The sequence below is a fragment of the Saccostrea cucullata genome, unplaced genomic scaffold (genome assembly GCF_032062105.1).
Source record: "Saccostrea cucullata isolate Sc308-1 unplaced genomic scaffold, CSIRO_AGI_Scuc_v1 ctg1074, whole genome shotgun sequence".
In the NCBI taxonomy this organism is placed as follows: Eukaryota; Metazoa; Mollusca; class Bivalvia; order Ostreida; family Ostreidae; genus Saccostrea; species Saccostrea cuccullata.
In genome coordinates this window covers 193,167-204,222 of record NW_026924110.1, presented here as the reverse complement: position 1 = coordinate 204,222, position 11,056 = coordinate 193,167, and the positions used below count along the sequence as shown (strand labels likewise).

Genomic DNA, 11,056 nt, shown 5'->3' with positions numbered 1-11,056 from the left:
CGTATAACAAAAATAAGATCCTTTCCGACTCATTTTGTTAAAAGTACTGTAAAATATACAGTCACATTTAAGAATATATATTCAATGCTTATATTTACATTTTTTAACTCCTTGCCTTGTCCAAAAATCTTTTTTTTTCTTTGGAAGAGCTGCAGCAGAGGCATTATTTTAGATGATCCTGAATTTTGGATTTCTTATGTGACGTTGTACTTCCATGTACAACGTTTGAGACGTGAAATAAAATGTTGACTTTAACTTAAGGTTAAAAGTTTTCAAAAGAAGCTGAGACCAAAAAAGTAAAAAATGTTGGTATTCTGGGAAATGTCCTGTCAAAATGAAATTACATACATGAATAAGAAAAAAATGGATAGCTCTTGTACCCACCGTTCAAAAGTTATGACCAATATTTATTTTTTTAAAGACAAACTTTAACTTAAAGGTCAGGGTCAAAATTGTTGGTACTCGTGGAAAGTCTTGCATGCTTCACAAGGAATACACTTGTGAAGTATAAAAGCGCAAACACCAACCAAGAAAACGTTAAATCTAAAAATTATGCAAATGTGGGTCATACTTCAAGGTAAGGGAGTGAAATAATTGATTGGTTTTATATTGTTTAACGCCGAGTCGTCAATATTTGAGCTCGGCGGAGGTGAAATGTGTTTGTAATCAAAAGAGATCTTACCACAAGGAATACACCTGGGGGCATGAAAGTCAGCTCATTTCAATCGAAAAGTTATGGCGAAGGATATAGTTTTGGCAAACAAACAGAACAAAAACTGTCCCCGAATCTTCCATTACATGGGAATAAAAATAATTAAAACGTACATTGATTAAAAATATTTCTTTGACTTAACTTTCAAATTGTAGTATATAACATTTTTTTCTAATCTCACCTGACAAAACGCATTCGAATTGTCCGAATGCTTTAGGGATGCACTTTTCGTTTATTTTACAGGCTGATCCTGCACATGATTCCGCGAGAACCTAGAAATTATATGCAATAAAAAGTTAATGCTTGATTAACATATGAAAAAAATTAAATTATAAGACCATAATAAATAAATTGCTAGATTCTCATTCGAATTTTTTTAAAAATCGAGGCGGGCGGGCGGCTTTTATTTTATTTTTTTCAATTTTGCAGATTTTTTATTGACCTGGTCAATAGGTGTACGCAGCACTGTTAAGCCCTACTATGAGAAATCAACGGAAAATAGACGTGCAAAAAAAGAGAGATTTTTTCAAAACTGAATTTATTTTAATTAAGCTGTTTTATTATCACAGAACTTAAATACTTATGAAAAAAGCATAGTATAACCTACTCTGTACTGTATGAAGTTTGGTCCAATCGATGGACAGTCACGTGATGAATGCATATAGTTCGTGTACTGAATGTAGGTCATGAACAAATTTCAATATCGCAAGTGCATACCCTAGTTGAAATTAAAAATTTAAGCTATTAATTGTTTCTGCATACTTTGTAGTTTCTAAAAAGTGCTGCTGCTTTGAATAGAATTCGCGTTTTAATAGTTAAATTTTCAGGTAGATAAGCCAATGTCGAAATATGTTTGACTTTTACCAAATATTTTGTGTACTTATAAATTCATGCCATCGATTTGAAGAAAGCAGCAGCAGTTTTCAAGTTAAGAAAAATTTCCTTTATCTATATTCAAAAAATGGTTAAGATCTATTAAGTGTATGCCCTTGCAAAAGTACGATTTTATGAGGCATCTCATTGTAAAATATACGTAACCTGTACATAAAAACACGACATAATTAATAAAATGCATTCTCTTGATAGTTGATGAATAATCGCACTAAACAAAGGATATACATTGGTATTAATCGACTATTTAAAACCTGTAAATAATATTCCGTTTAATAATAAAAAGCATTTTTCATTGTTAAAAAATTCCTCAATCTGCCTCTCACAGCACATGAAATACGTCATTTTTTACCAAAATGACGTCATGTTTACAAGTTCATCGCGATCGGTGCTTTCTTTATAATCAGCTAAGTGTGATTTAACTACCAAGTTTTTAGCTCTACTGGTCAGAGACCAGAAGAGCTTATGCGACAGTAATGCTCCTGCGTCCGTCTGTCTGTCTGTAAACAATTTTTCAAAATGCTACTCCTCCCACAATTTTGGTCTAATTTCAATATAACTTGGCACACAAGTAGACTACACTAAGATACATAATTCTATATATGGGTTTTTGATTTCAATGAGCGGTGTTGCCGTGGTTACTAAAAAAAAAAATTCTGTGAAATTCTTTCAAAATGCTACTCCTCCTACAGTTTTGGTCTGATTTCAATATAACTTGGCACACAAGTATATACTACACTAAGATACATAATTCTGTGCATCGGTTTTTGTGTTGCCGTAGTAACTAAAAATAGAAATTTCCGTGAAATTTCTTTTAAAAAGCTACTCCTCCTACAGTTTTGGTCTGATTTCAATATAACTTGGCAAACGAGTAGACTACACTAAGTTACATAATTCTGTATATCGGTTTTTGATTTCGATAAACGGTGTTGCCGTGGTTACTAAAAATAGAAATTTCTGTGAAATTCTTTCAAAATGCTACTCCTCCTACAGTTTTGGTTTGATTTCAATATAACTTGGCACACGAGTAGACTACACCAAGATACATAATTGTGTATATCGGTATTTGATTTCCAGGAATGGTGTTGTCGTGGTTACTAAAAATAGAAATTTCAATAAAATGGTTTCAAAATGCTACTCCTCCAACAGTTTTGGTCTGATTTCAATATAACTTGGTACACAAGTAGACTACACTAAGAACATAAAGAGACTTTATCAAGAATCATTATTCTATTTATTGCTGTTGTAAAGTTTCAATTCCCAACTGCTTAAGTACTTTTCTCTTCCTTTGCTATAAGTACAAACCAGTAGAGCTACAGTCTCGACAGAGACTTCTGGTTTTTAATGCATTCATAAGTTTTATTGATGTTTATTATGCTAATACAGTTACAAGTTGCAATTTATTTCATTTTCAGGTATTATGAGAAATACATAAAAGTCATATTTTTGTGTGACGTCACAGTAAACTTTTACCGTATAAATTAGGCCCCGCCCCCTTTTTCAAGCCTTAGCAATGCTGCGTAATTTTATCTACAATACCCGAATAAAAGTCATGGTAAAGGTTCAATTATTTCTTACTTCACATCATCACCAATCTTTTTCAACCAATGACCCTTGTTTAAAATATATACGCATGTATTACAGCAATTACCATCTTTTCAGCTGTCAAAATCATTTCGACTTTCGCGGGATTTAAAACGAAAGTAGAATGGTAGATGAATACCGATCCCGATCAGAATTAAGACGAAGAAAACCAGAAATAAAAAAAAAATCGAGGCGGGGGTATAAAATCGGGGCGGGCGGGGATGAGAATCTAGGAATATTTTTATTATGGCCTAAACCTGAAAATTATTTACAAAAAAATGGAGAAGAGTTCTGTTCAACAGATGGACAAAAAAGTGAAATTTTGCAAATGTAGGAGTCTGCATTCTATGATAAAGAACAAATGGTAACTACAAGGGAAAGCGCATGGGAGCAGTTATATAAAAGTTGTTGATAAAAAGCACGATCATGTGTTCTCTGCCTAATTACACAAAAACAAAGAACATAAACGGTTTAAATGCTAAAACTTGTACACTTTAAATTTAAATTAATGATTATCATATAATATGGACTATCACATAAGAAATACACCCTTGGTTTCGGATCCCCGAAGTTAATACATCATTAAGTGTATATTTCAGTGTTGAAATTAAAACCCCCTTCTCTCTCTCTATCATCTACTTTACGTCGCGGGTTCGAATCCCACTGTGTCACTTGGAAACGGGTCTTTCGGATGAGACCGTTTTAACCGAAGTCCCCTGTCGAAATAGGTGCTGCAACGAAAAGAAATCCCTCCCTGCTCAATGACCCTGAGTGCCGAGCACATAACAAAATTTGCAGCTGTCCACCAACAAGTGGTGGCGTCTCCAAATAAGCAAAAAATTCTTGAGAGGGACGTTAAACAGTATACAATCAAAAATTATTTTTATTCTCTCTCTCTCTCTCTCTCTCTCTAAAAAGAGAATACAAAGATATTTACCTCGTCCCAGTACTGGATGTCAGTGTATAACCAGCCCGGGGCTTGTCTGTAAAATTCTGGTTGAGTTATGTTCCTACTAAAGTTTATTTCACAAAAGTTTGCGCCTTTATAATAATTGACCGATCTACACCTTTTAGTTCTCAGACACTCTTCAACACAGTCCAGTATACTATAGTTCACGTAAGATTCTATCATTCTATAGAGAAATCGGTAGCCATATTGTATAGAAGAATATCCAGCTTTTAAATCTCCACGGCAGCAAAAAATAATATTAAGGATTATAAAAACAGTTTTAAGATATTTGAAGATTTTCATGATTCCTTCAACGTTTATAAAGGTTAGATGAACGTACTTGTTTCTAATCCTCTTGTTGAAAATAAAGCATAGACCTTTAAATTTTCTTTTGTCAAATGCAGTGTGTAAAGATTTTTCCATTTTATTTATACGTAGTATTTAATCAATATTCACAGTAAAACATATTTATAAATTACAAATTAATAAACTTCAGCCAAAGGGGAATGATAGAAAATATGCACGTCTTTCTTTTTGGGTTTATTGCGTAAAGTGTCAGAGAGAAAAAATACAAATAACTTAACAATTAACAAAATGTAGCATTATACTAGCAAATATAAAGGAAAGATTTTTATCGCCTGATCTATTTGTAGTTGTGTTAGAAAGTGCACAAGGGGAAATGAGACGTTAGTTTTGTATTAGTTCAATAAAATAATTTGTAATCAATAACATATACAAATCATCTGTAAAATTAATATTTGAAAAACTTGCTTTAAACTAAGTATTATTTATTGGACCTTCCTGTCCAGTTTGTGGAAGGACGGTCCATGCGAAGATTGGACTCATTAGCCATCTTCGCATTCACAACAAACCATAGAAACAGACGAGATGTTATTTTGGTCATCTTCGATAACGAAGGACGAATTATCATATATATCGAAACACATGAATGACAGAAATTCATTCGCCTTTTAAATGAGGTTCAAAGTTGCAAAGGGGGCCGTAACTTATGAAACGTGTATTTCTAATTCTATCCCAACCTCCTTAAACTATATCTTAGAATATTGAACATAAATAGCTTTGAAATAGCAAATAAAAACGAAGCACATACACACTGGATTTAATAAGAGAGAAAAATAAATGAAATTTCAATTTCATCATGCAATAATGCGAGTTCAAATTATTCTAGCTAAGCCCTCTCTTGATTTTTTTTATCTGCTCCGTTTATTAGTTTTATTAAAAATGAATAACACGTAAAAGGACACGCTTAGGACGGATGCTGTAGTATTTCCTGCTTTGTTTAACGCTTATATTGCTCTTAGCTATTTCTTTGCATTATAATAAATATTTGACACGATTAATATTGATTCTAGTAGCTACGTTATTTTTCGTCTTTGCATATAAAATTGTACCAAGCATTTAATAGTTTTATATGCCCTCGAGGGAGGGAAAACAATAGATTATTCTGTTTTAATTCTTATTTCAAAAATGATGATGATGAATTATACATTGATGTCATATACTGCTTTATTGTTGGTGGAGAGAAAAGTTCGGAACAATCGATCGTCACTCTAATGACCAATTGTAGTTCTGTGTAAATTTAATTCACTGAAAAAAGGAATAATACATATCAACGAGGGTCATTCAAAAAGTTCGTAGATTTTTATAATTTTTTTTTAATTTCACGTCATATTTAAACCAAATTTGGTGTAAATTAATATACGAGGGTTGTCCGGTAAAATTGTGGACAAAGAGTTTTTTTCGAAAAGTAATGAACGCATTTAGCTGTAATTTTCAGTGAATGTTGATTTTCCATATTCAAGTACAAAATATTTGGGTTTTTTATTTGGTAATCTACAGACAAAAATAAATATTTTATTATGATTGAATGTGCACAGGGTACGGTCCAACGGCGCACGGTAAAAAAACCCCAAGGTTTTATTAGAGAATACACAAATATTAATAGCAGACTTCCGAGTTACTGTCGGAACAACGTTTTTCTCCAAATTTTGTACACGCCTTTAAAACATTTAAGCCCTGTAAACTTCCGGTTTCTCGCAAGGTCATACTAAGCGGTAGAATACAAACCATTGATTGCTTGAATTATGACGGATTTCTATTCTCTGAAGGTTCCGGCCATACACTGAAAAAATACATTAGTACTGTGTACTATCATGTAAGAAACATTCATGAAAAAAGAAATAGTACTTAAAACATTTCTGTGACTGAAATTTACAGTCAACTTTCATTCATGGGTAAAATCTGAAAATTCAAATATGTACATGTATTCACTGAAAAAGCAATTGAAAAATACAATTGGCACTATGAATTATAGTGTCAGTTCGGAAAGCAGACACAAACATATTTTCCACAAGCCTTATAGATATATATTTATATACACAGTGTTAAACTTATATCATTGTAGGACTGAACATCAACTGCCTCTTCATTTGACTCCATCAAGTAAGAATTTTCAAGAAACTGGATGAAACAAAAATATATGTTTTTTCATAGCTACAGATTGATAGTCTATATATCTACAAAGGAAATTCTACTAGTCAGTTAGCTGAGTTAAAAATACTTTTTTCATGTATCAAAAAGAGCAGTGTTTATTAGGCTTAGGATAGCTAAACTGAAACAGTATACTGTAGTACAATAGGGGATTTTTAATACATGAACTATCCTATCAGAGATGACCATGTAGTTAAACAAGGGATTTTACTAAAGTGTTGCCTACTTAAATGTAAGCTGACAGCGAAACACCAAGGTCTACATAAAGAGTAAACACGCTAACACAAGGTTATTCTCCTTAGAGAAGTGGACAGGCTTTCGCCTGTCCACTTCTCTGAAGAGAATAACACAAGGTATATACAATACACAGAACAGGAAAACGTTGTGAATATATATAGGTTGACTGATGGGTGGCTACAAGTTCAGGGTGCAAGGTCATAGTGAATAAATTAACAAATGCATTTAAACTACAATACTCTTATAACAGGGCTTGGATCAAACTAACCTATCTTTACAAAAAAAAATATAAGGGGGGGGGGGGCATTTTGATTAATTAGTTATACATACCTCGTTAGGTTTCTCTGCCGCTGAACGTTTGGTGATGGATGCATGTTGAGCTTCTGTTTTGTTAACGCTCTTTGTAATTATTGTAAGCAAATAAGCAAATAACGTGGGATATGGGTTTCCAGGTGTTGGACTGTCATAAACAAAATGTCGGAAACATACCTAAGGCCAAAATTTTTTTATTGGTTGTTTTACGGATCCGCCGACCCCATTTTTCTAAGTTTTGGAAAAAAAATAAAAATTCCATTCAATCCTTTTTTTATAATCGCCGATCGAACTTTACTTCAATCATATTAAAAAAATCCGGAAATGACCGTACATTGTTTGAATTTTACTTAGTTGTGATCAGAATCATGTAAACGCTTCCACTATTGACCCTTTAAAAAAAAAAACTCTGCAAGCGTTTTGTAGTCAGAGATGAAATAAGTATGACGGCCATGTGAAACATTTTAGGTTTTTCAAAACAGAATATAAATGTTTTAAGGACAGTAGTAAATGTACGACGGTTTTTATGAGCTGATCAGGCTGGTGATTATTCTATAATGATGTTATCTGATCAGCGAATGGAGTGTGGTGGTTGAGGAAATTACAGCCAAAACCAACGAATCTGATGTCATCACTTGCGCTCCATCCGACACCCATAATTTTTCTTTGAGGGTTTGGAGAATTTTTAAACAGTTATATCTAATGGTTAGTTAACAGTTCATATATTATTTATGACATTTTTAAAAGAACATGTTTGACTGTATTTTAAAAATCTACAAGACGTGTTGTCAATTGTTAAAACGTCAGAGAAATAAAAGATTTTTTTTATCATTGTGCAGGTATGAATCTATCAAATGATGTGAAAGAAATGTTTCTTAAAGTTTAAATTTTAGATTTGGAAAAGGAAAAGACTCATCAGGATGTTCTAAGACAAAAAATGTTTGTATGAGAGTCATAGGAATGTGAAACCCTATGGGGATGACTTATCATTCTGGTAAGTTTATTTGTGTCCATTAATTGTGCACTGAATTTTAGTTTTATACTGTTTAGTACTGTTTAAGAAAAGGTATTATCTGAATTTGATTAAACTTTTATTATTTTACAGGGGGTTGTGTAAAATTTGCTGAAGTGTGTTTTTCTGTGGCAATGTGGACGTAGCAGTGAGAGGACACCCGTATCCAGTCATAGACATACACAGAAAGTTTAGCATTGTTCACATAATATGTCTCTCTGCTCGGAGAATCATTCTCTTTTAGTGAGGAATGCCAAGAAAGACATTTCTGTGCAATGTTCTGAGGTTGATTTCCCCAACTGCTTTGATATGCTGCATATTAAAGTTTTGAACATTGAACACTTCTTCTTCTTTTTTTTTTTTTTTTTTTTTTTGTAGCCACCCAATGGACATTTTCCAAAAAAAAAAAATCCGTAAAACAACTAATAAAATAAAAATGGCCTAAACATTGAAAAAAAAACCTCTTTGTACTGAGACACGAATACTTTGAAAAAAGTCCAAAATATAGACTTCAAGAATTATTCCACTTTTCCCTGTGGTGCATAGGTGGGTCGTAATCTTTCCGCCGCAGCAAACTCAGCCACGCTCGCCTACATTTTGGGTCCTTTTTCTGAGTTGGGAAAGGGAAAATCTTGACTTCTGCCATTAATCCGAGATTCCTCTGACTCTAACTCGCGCTTTTATATTATGACGTGCGAGGGAGAGTCAGAGCAGAGGCCATATTGAAAAGTGGGAATTCAGCGACACCAACTGGTGTTGCAACTCTGCCTACCTTTTACAACTTTATTTAACGGAGCTAACTCCCGAGACGTGAGAAATCAGTAAAATAATTATTCTCCTACTTGTTAATTGTCATTAAAAGGATGCTTTCGCCGTTTAAACGGCCCTATCAACAACAAATGAAGCATCACTTTGAATTAGGTCGCCTCTTCGCCATTCGACTTCTTTGCGCATGACGTCAGCACACAAATACACAAAATTCCTGACGGGGTCAACCGACCACGTGGTGTAAACACGATGATAGACTGCTCAGCTGAAATTGCTGATGCGACCCTTTCTGTGCAAAATTCGATATCAGGACCATTTTTGGTAGTTGTAAATGTTGTAATTAAAGTAATAAAGTATTAATCCTTTATTATTTGTCATTCACGATACTACTTTTATTCATTTTTTTAATTTAAATCATCTTCACACAAAGAGAGGGAAAATTATTGTTTCCTTTCAATTTTTTAATTAATTATACCCCCGCTCCGAAGGAGAGGGGGGTATACTGTTTTACCCTTGTTTTTTTGGGGGGTTTTTTGCTCGATGTCAATGTGCAGGAGAAAAAAAAATAAAGATGGCTGTACATTGATCCCTAATTATGAATTGTGTTTGCTGTAAAGAACCATTTCAGAGAAAAAGTTTAAAAGAACAGGTTTTTTTTTTTTTTTTTTTTTTTTTTTTTTTTTTTTACAAACTTTAAAGGGGGGGGGGGCTTAATTGCAGCAGAAGGTTGGAAAAAAATTACATTTCCAAACAATTTACCCCAGACAAAGAAAAATTTATTTGTAATGACTGTAGTCTAATAATTAAGTCTTTAGAGATAAAGAAATCACAATTAGAGGAAATGCAGGAGAAATTTTGCAAAATACGAAAACCAGGGAGCTATGTTTCTAGTAAAGTAAATGCCTCTCCTTCTCATCGAAGAACCCCTAAGAAGCTGAAAGTATTTTTTTTTCTCCCCGCAAAAGCAGTCCAAAGGCATCTTTGACAACGGATAAGGTACAAAACCTTTTAAAACTATATGACATCTAAATTGTGATTATTAATACTTGCTATCAATTACAAATTAATTTTTTATTAAATAAAATCTATGAATATTGATTGAAATTTGTGTATATGCTAAAATATACATTTCTATTTAATGTAATTTTAGATTACACTTCAAGTCAACAATACCAAAGTTGGAAAAGCTGTTCAGCTTGTTGGCCATTCAAGATATCAAAGTGGTTTTAGGAAACTGTTTACTGCAAGTAAAGCAGCCAAGTCATCATCTGCTCATGTTATGTGCGATATCATTCGCAGAGAAATAACTGCATTTACAAAATTCATGGGACAGGAGAATAGGAGAAACCTCTCATCAATATTGCAGTTTAATTGGTACAGAATAATGACAACTGCAAAAAGACTTTGTCCTGTGCTTTTGAGCTTTCTTACGTCAGCTCTTACTAAAAAGCAGTACCAGAAATCAGCAACTAAAAGAAAAGGGAAAAAAATTGTATCTCTAATGCCAATAATTGGCTCTGTCCTCTGCATCATTGGATATGGAAGATCAAAAAAATGCAGTATTTTGCAACAGATGGTATCCATAATGATGTGGCTAGGAGGGTGTAAAAGAAAGGTAAATTAATTGTACAAACATACTCAATTGCATTTTAAAATTTTTATGCTGCACAATAAATTCATGTACTGTACTTCTAATTCTACAATGTAGTTAAATACATAACCATTTATTTTGATAGGTGTTCACCAGTTTCAACAATCTTGGATGGTGCCAGGGAATTGATGCCACAAAGTCTCTTATTGACAATTTGAGGACAGATTATGATTCCAAAGTAAAAATCTGGAGGGACAGAGTGTCTGAAATTGTAGAACCAGGTATGTTTTGGTCAGAAGTTGAATTGAGCTTGGTATTTATGTGTATTCTTTGGTGATATGCTCTTGAATGTAATGTCTGTATTCATCTTTCTTTCAGTATTTTGCCAGATACACATAGTCTGCATGTCAATATTTAATGTGCTCTCATACATACTTGTCATGTTTTATTTTCCTCTATATATTTTTTTCTATAAGAAGCCGCAGTTGA

General features: G+C 33.1%; 1 long non-coding RNA gene across 1 annotated transcript; it reads left to right on the top strand.

Annotated features, from left to right (window-relative positions):
* Positions 1 to 7,416: 7,416 nt before the first annotated feature.
* On the top strand, positions 7,417 to 8,521 carry LOC134265755 (uncharacterized). The gene is made up of 3 exons (XR_009991817.1): positions 7,417 to 7,901; positions 8,090 to 8,190; positions 8,302 to 8,521. It is a non-coding gene; the product is annotated as an uncharacterized LOC134265755 (long non-coding RNA).
* The last annotated feature ends 2,535 nt before the right edge of the window (positions 8,522 to 11,056 follow it).